The sequence below is a fragment of the Misgurnus anguillicaudatus genome, chromosome 17 (genome assembly GCF_027580225.2).
Source record: "Misgurnus anguillicaudatus chromosome 17, ASM2758022v2, whole genome shotgun sequence".
NCBI lineage: Eukaryota > Metazoa > Chordata > Actinopteri > Cypriniformes > Cobitidae > Misgurnus > Misgurnus anguillicaudatus.
Genome location: NC_073353.2, coordinates 31,687,500 through 31,711,527, shown reverse-complemented (window position 1 = coordinate 31,711,527; position 24,028 = coordinate 31,687,500). Strand labels below are relative to the sequence as shown.

General features: G+C 36.9%; 1 protein-coding gene across 1 annotated transcript in view; it reads left to right on the top strand.

Moving 5' to 3' along the window:
• The window catches only part of erbb4b (erb-b2 receptor tyrosine kinase 4b), a 438,095-nt gene that overhangs the window by 273,523 nt on the left and 140,544 nt on the right, over positions 1 to 24,028 (top strand). The gene's annotated exons all lie outside the window — the stretch shown is intronic.

The following is a 24,028-nucleotide window of genomic DNA, read 5'->3' as shown; positions in this document are numbered from 1 at the left end:
ATCGATTGTATATAGAAAAGTAGGCGTTTCACTCAGAATTGGAACTCACAGTAGACTGACGGTTGGAGGGGGCGGAGTTAACAGATGTTCTGCTCAATCCGTCAAACTGATGTCAGAGAAGGATCGTTATAAGAAGGCAGATCTACATTTTCAGATTTTGATTAACGTTTATGAGGGCACATGAATATAAAGATATAATAACCCACATAGATAACACTTTAATACTCTATGAAAAAAATAAGAATTGTTTTGTTTTTATAGTAGTACAAATTGAGCTTTACTTTGCTGTTGTTCTTGTATTAAAAAGCCTTGTTTTTCTAGCAAATTGTCTTGAAAGAAGACTTTGTTTTTGTCCAGGTTTGTTTTGTTATATCTCATGGTTCAGATGGAGAACTGTATGCTAGTCTTTTAAAGGCTCTGCAGGGGTTTGGTATACTGTAGATTGTACTGTTGGGCCTCAGGCTGTCTCTTACAATAACTTGATCAGAGTTTTCTTTTCTGTGCTTTTCTTGCCCTTTTGTTCACTTTTACAGAGACGTTTACAGTACTTTGCTCCCAAACAACTTTCTTACAACAACACTGCAGCACTTTCAAAATCTCTGACCTGAGAGGAAAAAGTTACACAGTATGAGCAAAATCACATGATACTACTGGGTACATTACTGTACTTTAAATGTGCAACCCTATACTGTAGATTAGGTGCTGGCAAAATTTTGCATTTATGTATTTTGGGTACCTTTAAAAAAATTTTGCATTTAGATTTAGACATTTGATTTTTATCAAAAGTGATTACAAAAGTGGGGAATACAAAAAAGCAATTAATCTCAGTTATTCTTCTGACTGAACAATAAATAATAAAAATGCAGACTTTTAAAATGCATTTAGATGTCGCACATTTTTGTTACAAAAATGTCAACTTATTTGAAATGTCAACAAAAAAAATGTATAGTTCAACAATTAACAACTTTTAAAGGTCAGTTACTTTATCTCACCAACTATTTGTTGAGAAACAAACAAAACAAAAAACTTGCAGGGTTTTAGACCCTGCAATGGGGTGTTTTTGAACAGCATGTATAAATGAGGAGCTTAGATGCGAAAGCCGTTAAAAACCACCTCCATAATAATATCCGAATGCTTGCAACATGTATTTTTATATTATTATAAAATGGGCAGTTCTGGTCCTTCATTCTGATTGGTTGAAACGCGTTCTTCTAAGCCGTGATACAATCCCCAGGTAACCCCATGGTTCAGACCGCATTACCTTAGTATCACTGCGTCACTGTTGCTACATACTGATTTATGAAAATAAACACCACAGTCTTTAATTATATTTTTTTATTTTTTCTACAATTGTACAATTAATGGCGATATCCAGATAAATGTCAATAAATATTGGTGAGTGTAAAATATAGAAACATAATGCTCCTTGGATGGTGGTGGCCTTAAAGAGAAAACGTTCTCTGAGGAGTTTCTACTTCAAATCCATATTTCCACTATTATCCACTAGGTGGCGATCTTACCCAACTTAAACACTGAGGCATTCACTCAACACTAAAAACACTGTGTAAGTTTTGATCATGGTTCTGAATCTGATCTCTTACAAAAGTTCTTCACAAAAATGGAATTGTCTCTGCTTTTAGCTAAAAAATTTAGAGGTTATAAGAGAAAGTAGGATGAAACGTTTTTGTTGTGTTGTTTGAAAGCGCAGGGTCTGTTCTTTTATTTGATATATTTTATGTTTATTTATGAAACTAAAACTAAAACTGGGTGGCAACTTTAAAAAAAAAAAAAAAAAAACGCTGAAGGGTAAAGAGTTAAGCATGCTTCCAAGCATATTTGATTATCACTTTAACAGTTGCACGATATAAATGTTAATGTATAAATTAGATGAATGTGATTCATAAAAATAAACCCCACAGTCTTTAATCATATTTTCATTGTGTCTTTGCTGCATGTGTGTTGCTCGGGAACTTATTCTGGGGAACTACTTTGTTTGGCGGAAGAGTAATATTTGTACTAATATAATTACAACTTATTTGCTGTGTTTTATTTTATGAAATCCTGCTATGCAAATAAAGTAACCATTTTATAAAAGCAATAAGCCCCGCAACGCAGTGGTGTTACAGTGCATTTTATAACAGCTTCACGTCGTGCCTAACAACGTTCCTTAGCTGTTATAAAATGCCCAGTTCTTCTTGGGGCTTATTGCTTTATTATATTATTATATTTTCTATAAATACTTTCACTTCAAATCTGCTTAATCCCGGCCTCAGGCCAATCAGAAATACTGGTTTGTTGGCAAAATCCTCTAAAAAACATGTCGATTTTTTCAGCAAGTCTTGAAAGTGCACATATAAATTAATTGGATGAACGACACTGTTCAAAACGGCCGTGGATCACAATGTGTCCCCAGTGCTAAGACCTGAATACAACCTGAATGTGGCAGTCAATGGACCACAGCGCCCCCAATGCATAGTTCAGTATTTTCATTTTCACATTCTGACTTTTATCATTTGCAATTTCTAGTAGTGATTTTGCAATTGTTTACTATGTTTTGTTCAAAGGAGTGTTTTTTGCCAGTGGAGATTTTTGCCAAAACAGCTTGCATGCACTTAGATGGTTTTGCAGCGGAAGTCAGCCAAATTTGTGACATTGGTGAAAATGAGGCATTTCAATGACTGAATAATAACTTTTCATTGCAATTAAAGTGAAATTACTGAACATAAGAGCCTGACAAAAGGCTCCTCAAATGCACTACTTTTGTTCATATAATACAGAGGGTTGTGCACATCGGAGCATCTCCGCATCTCTGTATTTTCACTCTTCAAAATGCCTGCACCAGTTCAAGGAGAAAATCTCAATGATCATGCATTAACCTCGATGAGTCCTGCTCAACGTTTCATGAAAGCGTTCTGGAACAGCACACAGAAGATGAAAGCCAAAAACGAGAAAAGCGAGATCAGAACGTGACTGTCTCAGACACATGTCTGTCTCTATCTCTCTGTATTTCTCGGTTAGCCGCAGTCTGTGTAAAGGGATCCAAGAGGAGAAAAAGAAAATTACTTTTGTTGGTGCTTGCACAACACTCATTTCCATCTTTCGCGCGAAGGCTTCCAGACCCCGGGTCACTTCCAATTGTGTGTCTAATTGATTACTTCCCATGCAATTACGTTTGTGTCATACTCGATTTTTCACTGTTTGAGGCGCAGGGGAGCGATCCTCCTTCTGAAGGACAACAGTTGCACTGCAGCAAATCTGGATTGTGCCTGTATTATTAATCTTTTGGCGCAGCTGTATTGCAGTAATAACCAGAGACATAAACCACAAACGCAAGGTTACGGAGGTAGAAAAGACAGTGTCGTTGACAGAAGGTTTTCTCTAGATGCTCAAAGGAGCTGCGTTGAGGAAAATAGCATTTTTTATTAAAGGTGAAGTGATTTCTGTGTCACTAGCGTGTCACCAAACATAATTGAAAAATATTTTAGGCTTCTGAACACCTCCATCCTGCTACTGGTTGGAAGAGTCCCGCCCCGAAGTCACACCATTGCTTAAATGTCACATCAATGTTAGGCTGGTTAGGATGTAAAATTAATCAGAGATAGTGATTTTAATAGTGCCGTAATGTTTGGAAAATTAACCGGTTATTGTCTTGTTCTCCAGTCTAAAGTCTTATAGTCTAATTATGATTTCAGTCATTGAATTTAATCTTTGACAGCAATATTGTAGATATTACTTTCATAAGGTTATAACTTTTAAAGTTTGTAGGATGGTTTTATGTAGAAAACAGTAAATCACAAAAAAATAGCTGGATTTTCACAGACTGGGTTACATATATGCATGTTACTAATGTAAAAAATGTGTACAGTCTGCTTCTAAAGGCCACAGTTTTATTTGCAACAACAAATGCGTGTGTATTAGGCCTTGGGAAAAAAGAGCGTTGCCATTTTTTCCCCCTGCTCCTACTTACATATTCTTTGTGCTTTTCATTTCTTAATTTTGCTGACTGTTTTCAAGCTCATTAATTGAAGCTTTTGGGAATTATGTAAGCTGTGTGAAAAGAATGTAATGAAATATTGATGTCCAACCACAGAGACTTTCAGCATTTTAATCATTAAAGAAATTTGACCTTCCGGCCCTCATAAAGAAAAGAAAAAGCAAGATATGATGGTAATTAAACCACTTAAAGACACTGAAGCATGACAAGTTCATTCAGATGTAAAATCTGTAATATGTAGGATGGAAATGAAATATTTTATAAAAGAGATTATTTGTGATGGAATACCATTTTACACCGCATATACTGTATTTTATATACACTTGTATATGCTGTGTAAAATAGAAGACTGCAAAGGAAAGTACAGTGGTGTAGAGCAGGGATTCTCAACATTTTCCAACTTAAAGCCCACCAATGATTGTTTAAAGCATTTTGATGACCACCTTATTAAACATGATAGTATCAACGCAGAATAACAGAAAAACAATGCATTGTTGTGACATGCTTTTCACGTCACTAAAGTCACTAAAGGTACACCTGGTGGTACCACTGTAGATGAACAAGGAATGTCATTGCTTTCAATGGAAAAACCAAACCACATAGGTGTCATGAGCAGAAAAAAACATTTAAAGTGAAAGATGTAAAGGTGGACTTTTAGGCTTAGACTTTAGGCGTTATCTTTAAGTACTCAAAGGTAGTTCTTTTGAGATGTTGCATCTTTAAAGGTAAAATTTTAGACTGATCTCATGGCAAGTCGCGTTATAGGCACATAAAATTAGATTAATTATTATTAATTATTATTATTTTTTCCCCCTATTTTCTTACCATTGTTGGGGTTGGGGTTAGAATCACTTTCTGTTACATTTTTAGACATCCTAATCCAAAGCCCAACTCCAGGTGAGAATAGAATAGAAAACCATGTAGAAAACAATACATAATAGTACATCCTAACCCAAACCCCAAATCTAACCCCAAGTCCAAGCGACAATGATTTAAAAAATAGGAAAAAAATAGAAAACAATACATAAAATGACCCAAAAAATAAAGTCGTGCAACGGACACGAAAAACTTTTTTTTATAAATTCGTGCTAAATGCCAAAAAATAGACATTTGTGCTCAAGGCACGAAAAAAATCTGAACTTCATGCCATGGACACGAATAAATGAATAAAATTTTTGTGATTATAACACAAATTTCCGTGAGATCATGTTGTAAAATTTACAGCCGCAGAGAAAATAAAGATACCATTTCATGATTTTTTAAAATTTATCTAAATGTACTTTTTATAGGTGTTTAAGTAAAAATAAATGTTTTATTCTATCAACTGCAATAAAAACATTTCTGCCAAATTCCTAGTTAAAAATAATGCATTTATTTACTGAAAATAGAAATTTGCCCCTTTGGAGTCACAAAGTGGAGTGCCGGGAACAGCTATTGTATTTTTTTTTGTTTGATCACGAAAATGTCATCATTTTTTGTCAGGATTTTTTTTTTTTTAAATATACACAGAAAGTGACTCTATTTACGTTTGGTAAATAACAATAAATAAAACAAAACAGAAAACAGATAAGACAAACAAACAATAAATATAGTGAACAGCTATTGTAGATGCCACCAGTGTGTTCGACTTTAAAATGTGGCACAACGCATAGTGTTACTGCCTCTAAAGGAACACACGACATCTGAAGTGACGTTATTACTGTCGGATATTCAAACATAAATGGGCTTTTAGATCATGCATCTTAAATGAGTGTTTTTAATTCATATAAATTCATAAGACAAATCTGATGCAAATATAAGATTTATAAAAATCAACGGCAGTAGTCTACCACTGCCTACGCGGCCCACCAGATGGCGCTCCATGGCCCACCGGTTGAGAATCACTGGTGTAGAGTTACGTAGGCAATAAAGTACGAGATAAAGTAAAGTACTGTGCTGTATCGTGAATAAGTAATGGTTGAAGCCGTTCACACCAGACGTGAGTCCAACGATTTGCGCGAGTAGATTACATACAAAGTCAATGCAAAGACGCGATCAGACACGTCCTCGCATGAGGCGATGCGAATAACGCGAAATGGCCTGCACATTTGCCGCGAAAACACACTCTATTCACCTCTAACTCATCTTTGCCCAAGTTTAAAGTATTCAACTCGAGCAAAACATTTGCATGACACGAAGTTAAATATCGCCAGTAATCTAGAGTGAGTAACGCGATGCCCCGCCTGCCATAAAAGCATTCCTTCCGATAAAAAAAAATAGTCCCTGACCGTGAACAACAACATTCCAATGTGTAATATGCATGAAAGCTCAAAAAAAAAAAATGCTTCATGTGGTTGCTAAGGGTGCACTGATAAATAGAATCGTTGGGTGAAGCGGTCATAGCCGTGTTTTTATCATGAATAAAGCACAGCTATTAACCAATCAGAATCGAGGATTGGAACTAACCGTTTTATAATAGTCAATAGCATTACAGCATACAGTAAATTCCATCATATGATGAAATTATATTGTATAATGTGTAATTATAATTATAATTAAAAGTGATATGGTCTTACAGCAAATAATTCAAAAGAGTAGCATAGCCACTAAATTGTGCTTTTTAGTGATTTTTGGTAGAAGTTTTGTTTTATAGTGTGTTGTAAAAAGCAACTATTGTAGATGCACTTCTACTTTTGACACTAGTATGTTTGAATACAGAGAACAAATGCAGAATGTACAGTACTTTTCTTCTCTATGAAGATGAAAGCGTGACAGAACTGCTGCACAAAAAGAAACAAAGCCCCGGGAAATGGAGTGGAAAAATGAAGAAATCCTTTCTTCGGGGCTTCAGTATTTAAAGCCTGTGAAGACAGAAAAAAGAAAAGCGGTAATTACACAGAGATCAAATAGAGAGCACAGGGCTAGTGCTAATACCCACTCGCCCACCCCAATCACTGGAGATCCTGGGCCTATTAATAATGAATCTGGTGTCATCATTAAAGATCTGAATGATTAAAACATATCTCCTGGCTTCAAAAGCCACTTTGCAAAGTCCAAAAAGAAAGAGAAACAAACAAATCTACACACACACACATTAACTTTTTGCGCTGCTAATGCAAAGCTAACACAATATTATAAGTGAAGAAATAGTGTAAAGTGACATAAAGGGTTTATTAGATGGCAGCACAATAGGCTTTATGCCCAGCTGCACTACTTCCTGAACTTCAGCCAGCTCCTTGTTTTCTGTCTGCCATTATTGGACAAACTGATTAATCCAGGTGTGTCTGATTATTGTTGTTGTGACTACTGAGGTCAGGCACACCTGGATTAATTAGTTTGTCCAATAATGGCAGACAGGAAACAAGGAACTGGCTGAAGTTCAGGAAGTAGTGCAGCTGGGCATAGGCGGTTTTTGCAAGCAAACTATACGAATAAAAAGCATGAAAACGCCATGAAGTAGCTTGATGTTTCAGTTTTTTTCTGTGTTGACATTTTTTATTAAAACAGGTGAAGGATATATCATTATGGCATGTCATTTTTAATAGCCTGTAGTTCACAGCCTTGAGCCATGATTTACTACGTTTAGTTGAAAATCGGTGCTGGTTGCTATTAGAACGAGGGTTTCATTATTATTATTATTGTTATTATTATTATTATTATTATTTGGGGCGATTCTACACTGCAAAAAATGATTTTCAAGAGAACAATTTCTTAGTATTTTTGTCTTATTTTCAGTAAAAATATCTAAAAATTCTTAAATTTAGATGTTTTTTCTTGATGAGCAAAACGACCCAAAAAAATAAGTCTAGTTTTTAGACCAAAAAAAAAAAAGTGATTTTGTGCATAAAACATCAGCCAATGGGGTAAGCAAAAAAATCTTGAAAATTTTTCTTAAACACTTAATTCAAGAAAAATTTGCTTACCCCATTGGCAGATTTATTTGCTTGTTTTATTTACAAAATCACTTAAATTTGATATTTTTGGTCTAAAAACTAGACATATTTTCTTGGGTTGTTTTGCTTCTCAAGAAAAAGCATCTTAATTTAAGAATTTTTAGATATTTTCACTGAAAACAAGACAAAAATACTAAGATTTTTTTTCTTAAAAATCATTTTTTGCAGTGTAATATTTTTGCAGATATAATGTAATTCTGGTTAAAATAAAACAAATATCAGTTTTTAAAACGGTCTCCTTAACTTTCTCCGATTCATAAAATGATTTAAAATTAAGCTGCCAGGTCAGATTGTTTTTTAACAAATGTCAAGATAAATGCGAGTATGCAAACATCAAGATAAATGCGAGTATGTAAAGTAGCCTGCAATTTTATGTTTCAAACTGAAATGATAGAGAAGCAAACGTTACATACTGCAGATTTAAAATGTCACAATGATCAAATATAGGAGTACCGACTGTAGAGCTTTGACATGCAGTACACATGTTGTAGGTTTCTCCATTTGTCTCCATTACATGTAAACCTCTGCTAATGACTCTGAAAGTCTCTTGGCTGTTGTTAGCACCTCTACCGTTTGATTCAAACCTCTATAAAATCATTTATGAACCTAAGCCAGCCTTTGATTCAGACTCATACATCATGATATTGCTTAAGTGGCAATACTGTGCATGTCAGTCATACGTTTTTGGTGTTAATTATATGCGTGTGTGTTTTGTGAATGTAATACAAGCAAATGCATGCACGAAACAGTAAAACAAAACGACTCTAGGCGTTGAATAATTCAGTTCTGGCAGCACACAGGGTTGGAGGGCCTGGCGTAGTGCAGGAACTCCAACCAAGGATGAGCTGCATATACACACCTCACCTTTGTCCCACACACACGCACACCATCTATCAGCAGCACACATAAAGCTGCAAAACTTGCTCGCCTGTCCACTCCAAGCTGTTTCAGCTCTCCACCCGCTTAGACATCAGACTTGGACCTCATTAAAAGTTAATGTGAGGCATGCAAAGAATTTTAATGTCAATTAATAATCAAAACATTTTCCTCCGCATCTCCACAGCCCTGCGGCGATATTTTTGAGCTGAAAATCAGGCCATTCCACATAAGACTGTGGAGTGTGTTGAACAGAATACATCAAAGTACTCCGTATCCCAGACACACTATAGACCTCGGTCGTATTGATCTGTCGGAGATGATGCACGTAGCAGGTGATCTACCGTGGTGCTGTGCTGTTCAGCGGGTTATGAGCGTTTCTTTGGCTTCGACTCCGGCAGGTGTGCATGCGTGGCGGATGTTTAAGCAGCGACATGTTGCTCTTGCCAGCAGTTCTGGATGGTTCTCAAAGCATGTGCAGACAAAGTGTGTAACAATGGCAGTGTTAGCTCGCACGTGTGTGTGGACCACATATTTTTTTTGTCCCCATGAGGAAAACTAAATGATGTTTATTTGAATATATGTAAAAATGCTGAAATTTTCCTAAAGGTTAGGTTTAGGGGTTTGGTTTGGGAATGGGACAACATACAGTCACTACTAGGGATGCACCGAATCCAGGATTCGGATTCGGATTCGGCCGAATACTGGGCTTTTTGACGGGGTTTGGCTTCGGCCGAATCCTAGATTTTTTTTCCACCGAACCGAACCCTTGGCTTGCGCTACGCTGGTCGACGTCACGTGGCCGTTGATTACACACATCGGGTGCTGACGTGGAGATGAGCTTTTTCTTTCGGTGAGACTTAGGGGCTGGACACACCAAAACTTTTAAACACGGCTGAAAACGCCTTGAGGACGCCAAATGCCAGCTGCTTTTCAGTCGAGCGCTTGGTAGCTGTGATGCTTCAGCTGTGAGCCGGTTGGTTGCTGTGGTAATGTCCCGCCCCTCCTCCACTGTAATTGGATGGCCGTGTGAAAACTGACATTGGCGAGCGGAGCTTCTCACTCAAAGTTAAATATAGTTTTCAGCGCGGAGCTGCTTGCTTATTGGAAAAACGAGCGTGTCGCAACGCATCGCTTTCATTATGCATATGCTTATGGTAATTGTCAAAATAGTTTTTCCAACTTGTCATCCTGGCATAATGCACAGTTAAAATTAAATAAAATGAAAAATACACTGCTGTTGACGTTGTTTACTTCATTAATGTGTTTTACTGTGTTAATGGAATAAGGATGCGAGTAGGATTCGGTATTCGGTTTCGGCCGAATCTTAAACGGTGGATTCGGGATTCGGCCGAACCTAAAAAATCTGGATTCTGTGCATCCCTAGTCACTACAGATTAAAAGTCTATGGAAAGTCCATATAAAACATGGAAAAATAAAGTGTGTATGTATGCATGTATGTGTGTATATATATTATTATACCGCTTATTACACAGTAGAGGTGGGCGATAAACCGGTAGACATGATTAACTGGTAGAAATTTGTCAACCAGTAGAGATTTTGGACTATCGTCTCTATCGAGGTTACGCACGTCACACTCCTATGCGCGTGGTCACGAAAAACGTAACGTTTCTACGCGTATTTAACTTATTTTAAGCCATTGAAACACAAACAACAGATCTATATGTGTGCACTCTTTCTGTGTGTGAGGAGCGTGCAAGTCGCGCAACCGCTCCTCATTAAGCTCTTGAGGATTTTTCATTTTTTTTTTAAAAATGCTATTGAGCAACACTCCTGATTGACAACTAGGAAGACCAATAGTCTTGATGATCCACCCGGAAAAAGAAAATCCTCCGCAATACCTTTAAATACATATGCATCAAATTCCCGTCTTTGCAAGTATCCTTATAAACACAACAATTTAGGGCTTAAGAGAAAGTGAACAGCTAAAAGAGAAAACGCATGTGTAACAGATCTGATAAGGGAAAGTTACGTAATTTTGCTCCTGTCTGTCTCTCATGTTTATCAAACAGCGTTGAGAGAAAATCTCTCACTGCTCTTGACTAAATCACTTTTCTACCTTAAATAATTATTTATTATCATTCCTTTTTATTGACTGTTTATCTTTAGAGAGCTTGAGTTTTGTTTTTATCTTCTTTTTATGCTTGTATAATGTTTTTGTGAGAATTATAAACACTTCTATGGTATTAAAGATTTTTTTAATAAAAAACTCTACTATGATACATATCGTTATCATGATATAAAATAAATCCTATCGTGATAGAAGATTTTGGTCTGCATATCTAACTTCTCTGAACTTGATGTTGCCTGTTGTAACTTTATCATTGTTTCATCAATCCCACAGCGGGAAACATTATTGAAACACTTAAGAGTGTAAAGCCAATTATCTTTGCTCCTGCCAATCACAGACCCCAATTTCTGGAATGTCAAGGGTAGGAAGAAGAAATGTTGTTGGTTGATGGGTCTTTGGTGGTTTGGAGATGAATTCATGCAATTAGAGAAAAGTTTATGCAATAATATGTAAATCATATATCTATAATAGTTTCACAGATCATGCAATATTGATAATATAACTGCATGGTAGCATACAGTGCATTGAGGGGAATATCGAAGACTAATGGGATTGGAAATCCCAGATGGTGGGAAAATAATGGGAAATGCTCAGATATCACTCAGATATTCATCTTCATAATGTTTACAGAATGTTTGACCTTTTATAAGAGACAGAAGCTCTCATTCTTGATAAGGATGTGCAAAGTAGCATTTTTCATAATCAACTGGTCATCTGATCCTAAATGTGTGTGTCCTGAGTAAATACCTAAGTAGGTTTCTGGCTCACATTTTTAGAAACGATAGGACATACAGTACAGTATCTTTCAAAGATAATAAAAGTGGCATTTTTCAATGTTACGTTTTTAAATTGTAGCCTTTAACAGTGTTACACTAGCAACATAAGACACTAAAACAGGGCACAATGCATCAAATAATGTATGTGTTTCTATAGCTCAGCTGGTAGAGCATTGATAAATGTAAGTCTGTGGACTTTGGAACAAAGCATCTGCCAAATACCTTCACTTTAAATGTGCTTAATCCCGGCCTCACGCCATTCAGAAATGCCGCATTGATGTCAAAATCCGCTAAACGTTACGTCAACTTTTTGTTATGTCATGCGGTCACGTCACGTAAACGGAACCCCAGCGCGAACCTTGGAACCGTTCATTTCTGACTAAATGATAGGGGTGTTTGGAAATGTCCATGTTTTGGGGAATATAGTTTCTACAACATCAGATGTTGCCATAAAAACAGTGCAGATAATCCGGAACACTGCAAAACGCTACAGGATGCACAGATCGGATCTGAACAGTGTGGACAGTGAGTCTGTCAAATCTGATATGCGTCGGTGCCAATGGTGTAGTGGACAGTGCTCCAACACAGTGGTTTTCAAACTGGGGGCCGCCAGATGGTGCCAGGGGGGCCCCAGTTTTATGACATTTTATGAAATACATTAATTTATTATGAATTCTGTGTAATTTAACCTAAAAAGATAAGGCTACTAACCAAAAGCACTACTTTTTTGTATAATTTAATGTTTTTTTAATTAAAATGTTGAGTTTTAGAACATTTTTTTTGTCACAAATTTTCTTTGGGGGGCTGCAAAGGAATGCACGGTACACAAGGGGGGCCGCACGCTGAAAAAGTTTGGGAACCACTACTCCAACATATGGTGCAAACGCACTTCCCGCGACCCGAGTTCGAATCCCGGCTCGAGGTCCTTTGCCGATCCCATACACCTCTCTAAACGACTATTGATCACATTTAAACTTGTGTCCCCTGTGAGTACTTGGAACTGTGAGTCACATGGGCCACCTATGTGTGGTTCAGTTTCTTCATTTTTACAATTTGACTTACAAAATGTACAATGTTTCTAATTCCATCTTTAGTGATTTTGCAACTATTTACTATGTTTTGTCCAAAGAAGTGGATTTCTTTAGAAAGTGGAAGTTTTTACCACAAAAGCTTTGCATGCACTGCACTTACAATGCAAAGACAAAAGGGACATTTGTAAAAAATAAGGCATTTCAATTACTGACTGATGACCTTTTCATTGGCATTAAAGTGAAATTACTGAAACTAAACATAAAAGTCTGATAAAAAAAATTTAATTTACAAGAAAACATATCAGATGCACTTAAAAGGCTTTGGATCCAAACTCCTTATATGTCCATTAAAATGTGTATGTGTGTATGTATGTGGATATGGCTGTAGCAGCAGCTTGGGATGGGATGAAATTGGGATGAGATGGGCGGTGTTGTCATGACTCTGAATTTGTAGATTATAAAAATGTGCCACCATTAAAACACCACCACTAAAATATTCATAAAAGATAAAAATCTAGATATACGAACTGAGTTTGAGCATCATTATCATCCCTAATTCTTGTTACCAAAGCCACAATGAAATGTGACATAAAAACACCAGAAGAAGTAAGAGAGGCAGCAAAATGGAGATAACAGCTGGTGTGCATCTGGAGCGGTGAATCTAGTGTCTAGATGTTTTAGCAAAAATGCCACAACAGAGCATTTCTGCAGCTTCCCCTGCCTTCCTCTGTGGTTTAATAATTAATGTATTTATTTTTGCATAGTGGTTCACAGGGAAAGGTTCAGGGGCGATGTGCTGGGGAGAGTAGTAGGAATAGACCATGCTGCCGTATGTCAGCCATGCCAAGCACTCGGGCTGCCCAGGTGGGCTCTGCCATGCGAATGAATGCACGGTGCTAAATATACCCCAAGCCCCTGTATCTACTCCCCACCTGGCCTCTCATTTAAGGGGCTCAACGTACATTTGAAAACACTTTTTAAACACGGAAAATTGTCTTGCATCACTTCGTAGTACTCTGCATGAACTCTTTATCAGGTGTTGCACAATGTAAGTCTCATCTATTTTTGGTAGCAGAGCAGACTGTAATTTTGGTATAACCGGTCATTAGATGTATCTTTGAAGAAGAAGTAATAGAAAATGTTTGGAAAGCAATTTATATCGCATTCATTACCACCAGTTGGAAGAGACCTAAATTATATTCAGAAGTTTATTTATGTAATTTCTCAACAATTGAAAGATGTGTTTGGGAAACCCATCTGGAGAAAGTCATATTGTTGTGATTTTAATAGGTGCTGCTCGCAAATGAAATGACACACAGTAGGGTGATTCTTGCGAAATTAGACTTATGACGTGTCATAAAACATTTTAATAAAAAAAGTACATGTACTATTTTGCACATGATTTCAAATGACGTCACACAAACCAATTTGTTTTTTCCACATGTAAGGGGAAAATTTTCATTACCGCAATGTGTCCATGACTGGATTTTGGTTCTTTGACATGGAAATATTTATTTTTTAAAAATCTAAAAAATAAAAAGCTTCAGTGCATGTTATACTATAAACGTTTACAGTAAAGAAACATGTGGTATTTGGTCATCATTTGTAAATGTAGAGACAATAATAAGGAATATAAATGTGTCCAAGAAAAATTTTCTCATCCTCCACAACAATTTTCAATCATTGTTTAAGCCCTCAAGAAACTAGCATTTTCGGAAAAAAAAAAACTATTATTGGAAGTGACATAATTGACTGTGACATTCAAGATGGTTACCAGGTAAGCAGTTCTTATTTTTTCTCTCTAGATAAAAGTTAAAATTTTGTTTGTCATAGTACCTAGACAACTTTTTAGTTCTCATTACCGAAACATGATTTTGTAAACCCATATATTCAATGTAATATCATGTTGCGGTAATGATTTTTTTTAAAAAAATGTAAATAATTCTATAGGAATTATTTTTTAAATTCTCTAAAAATAATGGTTATAGTAAGTTCAGACCTTAATCTTTTATGTGCAAAAAAATTGGCTTCAATGGCTTTTTGAAAAAATCTGATGCTGGACACCTTTTAGGTCTGGATTTCGTGAGAATCACTCAGTAGCATAAACCTCAAACTGTATTATTTTATATTTTTAATGACCAATAATCAGTCTATTTTAGGCTATTATGAGATTCAGAGGTTAAGTTCAAAGGCATTCCCAGCTCCCCTGCTGCCAGACAAGGGATAAGTGAGGTCACAATGAAGTCATTTGCATGCAAGTCCTCATGGGTCTCATTTAGGAGTGATTTTTTTCATTGTCTCTGTGGAGTTTCCAGAGACAAAGCTCTTAAGGTGACTCAGTTTTGCTTTAAAATCTAAAGCCACCTATACCCCCCACCTATATTTTATTATTGCTCTTATTTTCATTCAGGCCCGTGTTTAAGCTCTCTTGTGCTTTCTGATTAAACCATTGTGCAGTTTAAGAACCATTTCGCTTTGCAGAGATGCTAAACCCAAAGAAAGCATATGATTCATTGTTTAATTTTAACAAAAGCATTTACCACAGCCTATTTCAGATATCACAAAATGAGCAAACTCTGGCTCCTTCTCATAATTTGAAGCGTTACAGGTACGGCTATCAGCTTTTTTACATTGGAAGTGCTATTTTACCTCTACGATGTAGGTTGCATACAAAATCGCATATAGCATGAACAGTTGCTGTAGCTACTGTACATCCCATATATAAACATGGCGGTGTAGATATACTATTTTTCATGCACATGCATGCCACATGCCACAGCTACGTAAATGCATATGCATTTACTCTGAACATTTGGAGAGGTCCTCAGTTAAATAGAAAGTAATGCATGCTACATGTTTAATATTGTCACTTGGATATTGGTGTAAGTACAGTTGTACCTGCCCTATGATATTATAAGTATTCATCACAATGCTGACTTGACATAACTGTGTTTAAAACCTCCCACAGGAGATATCTGGTTAAACCACATATACTCAATAATAACATAGATGATAATCTTAAGCTGTAGTCTTTATCTGCAAACAGAGCATTACTATACGTTATGTTTCCTATAGGTGCATTTAAGTCACTGTATGCAGCTGTTTCCCTGCTTTTGTTCAGCCTATACACGCTCACCTACAGTACCTGACCCAGATATTGTAACATGAAAGGTCATTCCAGTTATTAGAATGAGAGAGAATCCTGCTCTCCTTTATTCCCTGTACTCTTTATACCTCTCCTATTTCTCAGTTATTATTATTATTTTTTAAATAAATAAGCAGATGCTCTCTGCCCTAGATAATATCATAAGCCTTTAATCTTGGCCATTTTTCATAAAGGTTCAAAGAAAACAATTGCGGAGGGATAACAGAATTTAATCAACCTGCTTTAAATGCAATTACCACCCTGAGGAAGTCACAGCAGTTGTGTGGGGGCAGAGAGGATTGTGGGTAACTTCTCCTGACAGTCTGAGTCCTCCATTCATCAAGAAGCTTGTTTATACCATGCATTCTTGTAGTAAAGTACAGTAATAATGTACATTAATAGCCGAACAGAACCATAACTGGGTAGCGAAAAACATTTTCACATTATTTTGCAGTAAGCGTTTTTATTTGAGTGCATTGTGAATGTCTGTCAGTTTTTTTTTAAACCAGCCCAGTCTCACGAAATTTCGTTATATAGTCACGTTATATAGTTTTTATTATTTTTTCGTGATATTATCACGAAATTAGGCGTTTTTCCGTGATCATATAACGAATTTGTGTTTCCGTGTAATTATCACGTATTGCTTACTCAACTGTTTTGTCCTATTTTCTTACTTTTGTTGCTTCGGTTTAGGGTTAGATTTACATAAAATGACATCCCTACCCAAACCCAACTCTAACCCTAACACCAGGCAACATATAACAAAATAAATCAGAAAAAATAGTATTAACCAATACATAAAGTGACATTCTAACGCAAGCACCAAATGTAACCCTAAACCGAAGCGACAATGATTTGAAATTAGGAAAAAGCAGTTGAGTAACCAATATGTGATAATCACACGAAAACAGAAATTCGTTATACGATCACACAAAAAAATGCGAAAATTTGTGATAATATCACGAAAAAATAGTAAAAAAATTACGTTACTATATCACGAGACCTTGTGAGACTGGGTAGTTTAAAATTTAAAGGTATAGCGGAAGATTTTAGTTTCCGGGTGGAACATTAAGACTATTGGTCATCCTAGTTGTCAATCATTCTGGTGATATGTTTACGTAAGGCCATCGTACGTGCTCGTCCCTAGGTTTGCTTTCTGCACATGCGCACTTTCAGGTGTATATGTGTGGTGAGCTACGGGTTTAGCCAACATTGAAGCTCACGTTCTCACCGTGTTTTTTTTCAAAATGTCTGATAGTCGCAAGAGAAAAAGTGTCTACAAATTGTTTGACAAAAAGAGAAAGGCGTCACATGCGGACGAGCGCTAAAAGCACAGGTTGGGCTTCCCACGCAAAGTTTCTACTCGACAGGTAAAGTTTTGCATGCTATTTGGAGAAATCCATTTAAAATCACTGCTAGTAAAAGTTGATTTAAGCTATGATTAGCGATGCTAGCCCTGGCACAAGTCACAAACCGCGCAGACAAGTAGAGTGTTGCGCAATTGCATATTGCATTTTATGGTTGCGAGGCATAGTTTGTTTGACTCGTACACACACTTTCGAAGCATGCATATTGCGACAAAACGCAATGCATCTCCATACTACATTTTTTACGTAATACATTTTCCTGTACAAGTTAAAAATATGTACGGTTACAAAAATCTGACGGTGCGCGTACAGTGCGCACATACTATTCTGATGATGAAATTTGCATTACCCGCACTGTATGGGGTTCCTTGCGTATTCGTAAAATTAACTATACTTCTAGCCTAAAGGTGTTACTAATGCTATTCATGGCTCTTCATATGTATTTTACGAGGTGGCTAATTCGTATAAATTCGAACAACCACATTCGTACATTTTTGTATGATTCGCTTTTGCCCCAGTTTGTTGGGGTTAGGGGTTCGTTATTGTTTTTTATGATAAACATAATTCTGTTTATACGAATTAGCTAACTGGTAAAATGTGTACAAATTCTCTTAAGATCAGGCTGGTGTTTTGACACACTTTCTCTCTTAGCACATAATACACTTCCTATTCTGTCTTTGTTGCTCGTATATCATGCAGTTACTGTGACAATTTCCTATACAACATTCGTCAATAAAAACTGCCCTCCCATGGACAGAAAGAGCATCCTATTTTTCACCCCCATTTTTTTCATTTGTATGAACCTTGGTCGGATTTGAAAAGGATTTATTTCAATGCAGTTCTTGCCTATTATTTATTGCCTTTGTCATTGGTTTTCAAGAGTCATTATCGTGTTGGGTCTTTGTCCTGTCTGCTCTCTTGAGCAAAAATGATGCATTGTGTGCTACTACAAGAGGATCCTTGGTTTCCGAAGAATTTCAAGGACTGACGCAGACACATGTAACCGGTCGAACACATGTTCTGCTGTCAGCGACAGTCACATATAAACCATCAAGAGTCTCCCATGATGCTTTGCAAGCCGTGGCCACTCATGCTTGAATGTCAACAGTGTCTCGTTAAAAGTGCATTTGCTTGCAGGCGGCGTGGCGTGAACGCCCGCCGAACTGCTCCTGCATGTGTCCGCACCTTCTCCTGAACGCCTGCGGCATCAACTGCTCATAAATGCTTTTATGTAGTTAAATTAAAGCCGTTGTTCTTTTCAGGTCAGTAGTTAAATACATAAAAGTGCAATTAAATTCAAATGGAGTCTGGCTGTGTTTTATTTCCAGTTTGCAACCCATGCTCCTCTAGATTTATGCGAGGAGATCTTTTTCTCTGACCTTGGTTGAAGTGTTCATGATAAGCATATCATTGAAGCTTCTTATTATCACGGCTAAATACCTCAGTGAGCAATAGTATGTGGCTCTCAGCCTTTTAGCTTGCTCTTTGTGTGATGGGTTTATGAAGCTTTAGCATCTGCCTAAAAGTTCCAACCGCACACAAGTTTAAGATTACTTATTAATATTATGTTACACATCGGGTATTAGCAGATCTTTCTGTCTGATAGGAGTGGGATAACCGAAAAAATGCAAGGAGGTATCTCATTTTCTTTCTCAATTTCTAGTAAAAGATACTGTGCAAAAGTCTTAAAGGAATAGCCAATTTTCTTAAAAGAAAAATCCAGATAATTTACTCACCACCATGTCATCCAAAATGTTTATGTCTTTCTTTGTTCAGTCGAGAAGAAATTATGTTTTTTGAGGAAAACATTGCAGGATTTTTCTCATTTTAATGGACTTTAATGGACACCAACACTTAACATTTAACTCAACACGTAACAGTTTTTTTCAACGGAGTTTCAAAGGACTATAAACAATCCCAAACGAGGCATAAGGGTCTTATCAAGCGAAACGATTGTCATTTTTGACAAGAAAAAAAATTCACCTTTAAACCACAACTTTTCGTCTAGGTCCGGTCCAGCGCGACCTAAAGTAAATGCGTAGTGACGTAGGTAAGTCACGTGTTACATATATAAAACGCAGATTTGCGGACCATTGTAAACAATAAACTGATACAAAGACATTAATTAGTATCAGTTGACATACAACGTCGGAACGGTCCTCTTTCAACACACTTGTAAACACTGGGGCGGAGTTTCGCGTTCGTCCTCTGTGACCTCTTGACGTCATGATGTATTGCGTGGGGTCAAGCTGACGCTTTCAGGACCGGAGGAATATGAGAAGTTGTAGTTTAAAAGTGCATTATCAGCGACAGTTGAAAAAAAACTGTTACGTGTTGAGTTAAGTGTTAAGTTTTGGTGTCCATTAAAGTCCATTAAAATGAGAAAAATCCTGCAATGTTTCCCTCAAAAAACACAACTTCTTCTGGACTGAACAAAGAAAGACATAACATTCTGGATGACATGGTGGTGAGTAAATTATCTGGATTTTTCTTTTAAGAAAATGGACTATTCCTTTAAGTGTAATTTATAGTCGTGCATAGGTTCTACGCCTTAGCTAAGCCATATGCTATGCTACGCTCTAGGACCTATGCACAACTATAATGAGCCTTTTAGGCCACTACCACCTTGTTGTTTTAGCAAAGTTTTAATGACCATCCGTATTCATTTTTTGCTATCTATATTAAAATACAAAAAGGAAAATCAGAAAATTGTACATTTCCTGTATTTTCTGGATGTATTCTATTAAAGAGACTGAGAAACAATTATATATGATCACTATAACATTGCTAAAACAACAAATTTAACTCTGGCATGGTGGCCTAAGACTTTAGCACAGTAGAAATCAATATAAAAATGATATCCAGTAGACCTCTAATTTTAGTGGTCGCACAAAAGAAAAAAAGATAACTTTATAGATAAAAACCTCATAGAAAACAAGAGCAATAATGTCAAGTAAAACTACATGTTGGGTTTTTCTTACAAAAGCCCTAATGATTTAGATTATAGGTTTTTGTTTTACTCATCTGCAAGAACAATCACTGCGTGTTCCTTCTCATTGTTTGTTCAACTTTACTCGCTGGATTTTTTACCCAGACAGCATCTCCTTGGTAACGCGGCTGGAGAGGCCGGTCTGTGCGGTACAGAGTCTTACTTTGATGGATTGCGCAGAAGATCACCTATTTGTACAGTGGCGGCAGGGGAAGTTGGCACAGTCTGGTGTATCATTCCTCATAAGCCCTGCCAGCCGGAGTCCCTCTGTGCCACACACAAAGTCAGACTGCTGGCAATGACTGCTGTGAGGCTGCGCAGATGTTGCCACTGTTTGACAAACAGATTAAAATATCTATGCCCAATATATATATATATATATATATATATATATATATATATATATATATATATATATATATACGTTTTTTCTTTTTGAGGCCAAAGAAAGTCTTACTGTAGGTTAAGTGTATGGATTTTGAGTTGAGCTGGTGAAAGCTCTTGGTGTGCTGTTTCATTTAGCTAAACCAAACTGGCATGGCATAACCACCATAGTGTGTACCTCCCTATAGGGGAACGTTAAACATCCTCACACTCTCATTGAAGGAATCGATCCGCAAGTTTAAGTAAGCATGAGAGGCTGTGTTTCAAAACCTAGTGAGCGGCCTATATATACAGTAAGCGTAATTGAAATACCGTCTATCAAATAAAGGCAAAATCCCCAAAATATAAGTAAAAATGTAAACATAAATGTACAGAATGGCGTAAAAAATGATGTTATTGGAAAGCCTTTATCGCTCCATCTGAGACTAAACTGAACCTGTAGCTTATTTGGACTCAATAAGAAGTCAGACAGTCATGCAAATGAGTCCCGATGTGAGGCCAGCTGTCTCAACTGTGGTGAGAGACTAAACTTTACTGATCTGAGTGCCAGTTCTGGCATCTAATGGTGTGCGTGTGCTTTTCTCCTAACCCTCCAGCTGTGCGTCCTTTGATACAAGTAACTTGCCTGCCAATCTGTGCATGTGACTTTAAAGTCCCTGTAAAGTCAGATATTAAATGTAAGGTATTCTCATGACAGAATTTTTATTTTTATTTTGAATGGATTCTCGTGATTGTGTTAGGGGCGGGGCCATGTGCGATGTATCAAATGCGTCATTGAACCACTGTTAAAAAATCCTGAATCCTGAATTCAAAACTGGCTTAACTCCACAATTCAGTATCAATAGTTTAAAGTCTTTGTGGCATGTTTTAGCAATATATTTCTAACATTTATAATGTGTTTTATAAATAATTTTCATGATTGAATTTACAGGGACTTTAACATTGGGTGGTACTGCCCATTGTTTAATGTATTTTTCTAAATTAAAACTATGCTTTTTAATTTCATTTTTTATTATGTAAAGTAATGCAAATATCAGTCCCTTTAGAAAAACGCGATTATGCAATTGCATGATTCAATGCATAATCAGCCAAAGTCTGCATATTTATTTTTTAAACACATTTTTTAAATCACATTTTTTAAGTCAGCGCACTTTTTCCGCATAAATTGCAGATATCCGCTCACAAAATATGTGGGGCTTGCATGATTTCGATCATTTTTGTAGCAAAAAGTCATATATATCTTAGCAGAAAGTTGAAAAATGTTGCATTTACACTGAAAAAAATGATTCATTGAATTTAATAATTTTTTTTAAGGAAAGTGGTCGCAATCAATTTATTTAAGCTACATTTAAACAAAAGTTTTATATTTTATTTTACGTTACTAATCTTTTTTGTTTAAATGTAGCTTAAATAAATTGATTGCAAGTTGCAACCACTTACCTTAAAAAAATTATTAAATTCAATGAATCATTTTTTTTCAGTGTACTTCACACATGCGCAGCCATGTCCCATGTCCAATGGGAATGTTAGGAAGTGACATACAGTAGTTACGCGACATGAACATCAATGAAAAGCTGCAAAAGCTGCAAACAGTTTTTGCAAGTTCACACAGTTTTTGCAAGTTTCCGCAATTTTGGCAAATTCTCACAATTTTATTGCATAAAATTGCATAAATATCCTGCATGTTCCATAGCATTAAAAAAGTGCCTGAAGATCAAGGATTTTTGCCCGCAACAATCTAAAAAAAACCGTATTGAAATATTGAAATATGTACTTAATACAAAAATGAATAAAATGTTAAAAATGTACATCTGAATATTGCATATACACATTAAATCTAATGGGGCATACACACCAAACACAAATTCAACGTTTTGCATGAGTAAATTACATACAAAGTCAATGCAAAGACGCGAACACACGTAAATTCACGCGGGGCAATGTGATTGACATGAATAAGGTGGCGTGATTGCCGCGAATGTGCTATATTCGCCTCAAACAAGTTTAAAACATTTGCCTGACCCAACGTTAAATGCGGGGTGCATGATTTGTGTAAAACACTTTGGAAAAGGGAGTTGGCCCGAGTACTAAAACACACTTGTAGCAAATCAGCACTAAGGGGCGTGTCTACTAAATGACATCATTGCCTGGGTTGCGTATGTGTAAGGTGGGTCTATTAAAGAAGGTCCAGATTTTATTGGGGTGGGGTGTGTTTGTTTAGGTGATTTCAAATGTCAAAATTGGCTTTCAGAGATCATGCACCTCGCTTTTAAATCCAATGAGTAACGCTGGATTTTCACCAACTGCGGAACGGCTGCAGATCGCCTATACCCACCAGTTCCGTATTTGTTGCAGAGCGGCTGCATGCTGAAGTGACGAGGACCCATGAGGTCTCGCAAATTCAGGTGATGATTGCGCGATATCTAGTTCTGTCTCCGCCAATTATGACGTTAAATTATGATGTTTTGCTGGACCAGCCCAGATCATGACACGAGATCTTGCGAATTCAGGTATGATCACGCGATATAGTCCTGGCTCCGCCCTGCGGAGCTGTCCGGCATCCGGCAAAAATAGAAGCTCTGCGTATTTGTTCCGGAGGGCTGCGGATGGCCAGAGTTCTGACGGATTCGGAACGCAGTCACACATTGACTTGAATGGAAACCGATTGACTCCGCCGCCACTCCGCAGCGGATCAGCGAGGAACCTGATGCGAAACATGCTTTGTGTTTGGTGTGTATGGCCCATTAGTCTATGAAAAAAATGTTCTAATGCAAATCTATTTATTTGTCTAAAGCCCTATTTGACCGGGATTAGTTTTACAGGGGTAGATGGAGTAATGCAACTTTACCACAGGACTTCTTATTGTATAATCTGTGTTTGATGATGAGTGCTAATCTTAATCATAATGATGTGTCTTTTTTGTACCTGCTTCCCTCTGGTGTTTTATCTGATGTGCACACTAAGGTTTAGTGATGCTGGAGAAAGGAAAGAGGGAGTTTCCTGCCTTCCTTCAATGGCTTATACTGTCTGAACACCCCATGCTGTGTTTACGTGCCATTGTGTTTATTTGTTTTTTCTCATTCCTGCCTGTAGGACAGCGCAAGACATTTGCGTTCATCCCTCCCAGCATGCCAGACGGAAACAACGCTTAAATTAATTTATCCATTGAGCGACAGGTTTCGCAATGCCCTGTAGAGAGAAACGAAACACACAATAACAACATCTCCAATCATCCGTGGAGTACAGTTTAATCAAGCTTTTGTTAGGCTATTATCAGTTTCAGATGGCCCGTGGCTATGAATATGTCTCATCTGTTGTAGCGCCACGCGAATAATCGCATGCAGCCGCTAAAGAGAAATCCAGTTCTGTAAATAATGCAAATCTGCTATAAGCTCTCCACTGTTTTGTCCACGCATGTGAGGATTACTCAAGAGAAATATTA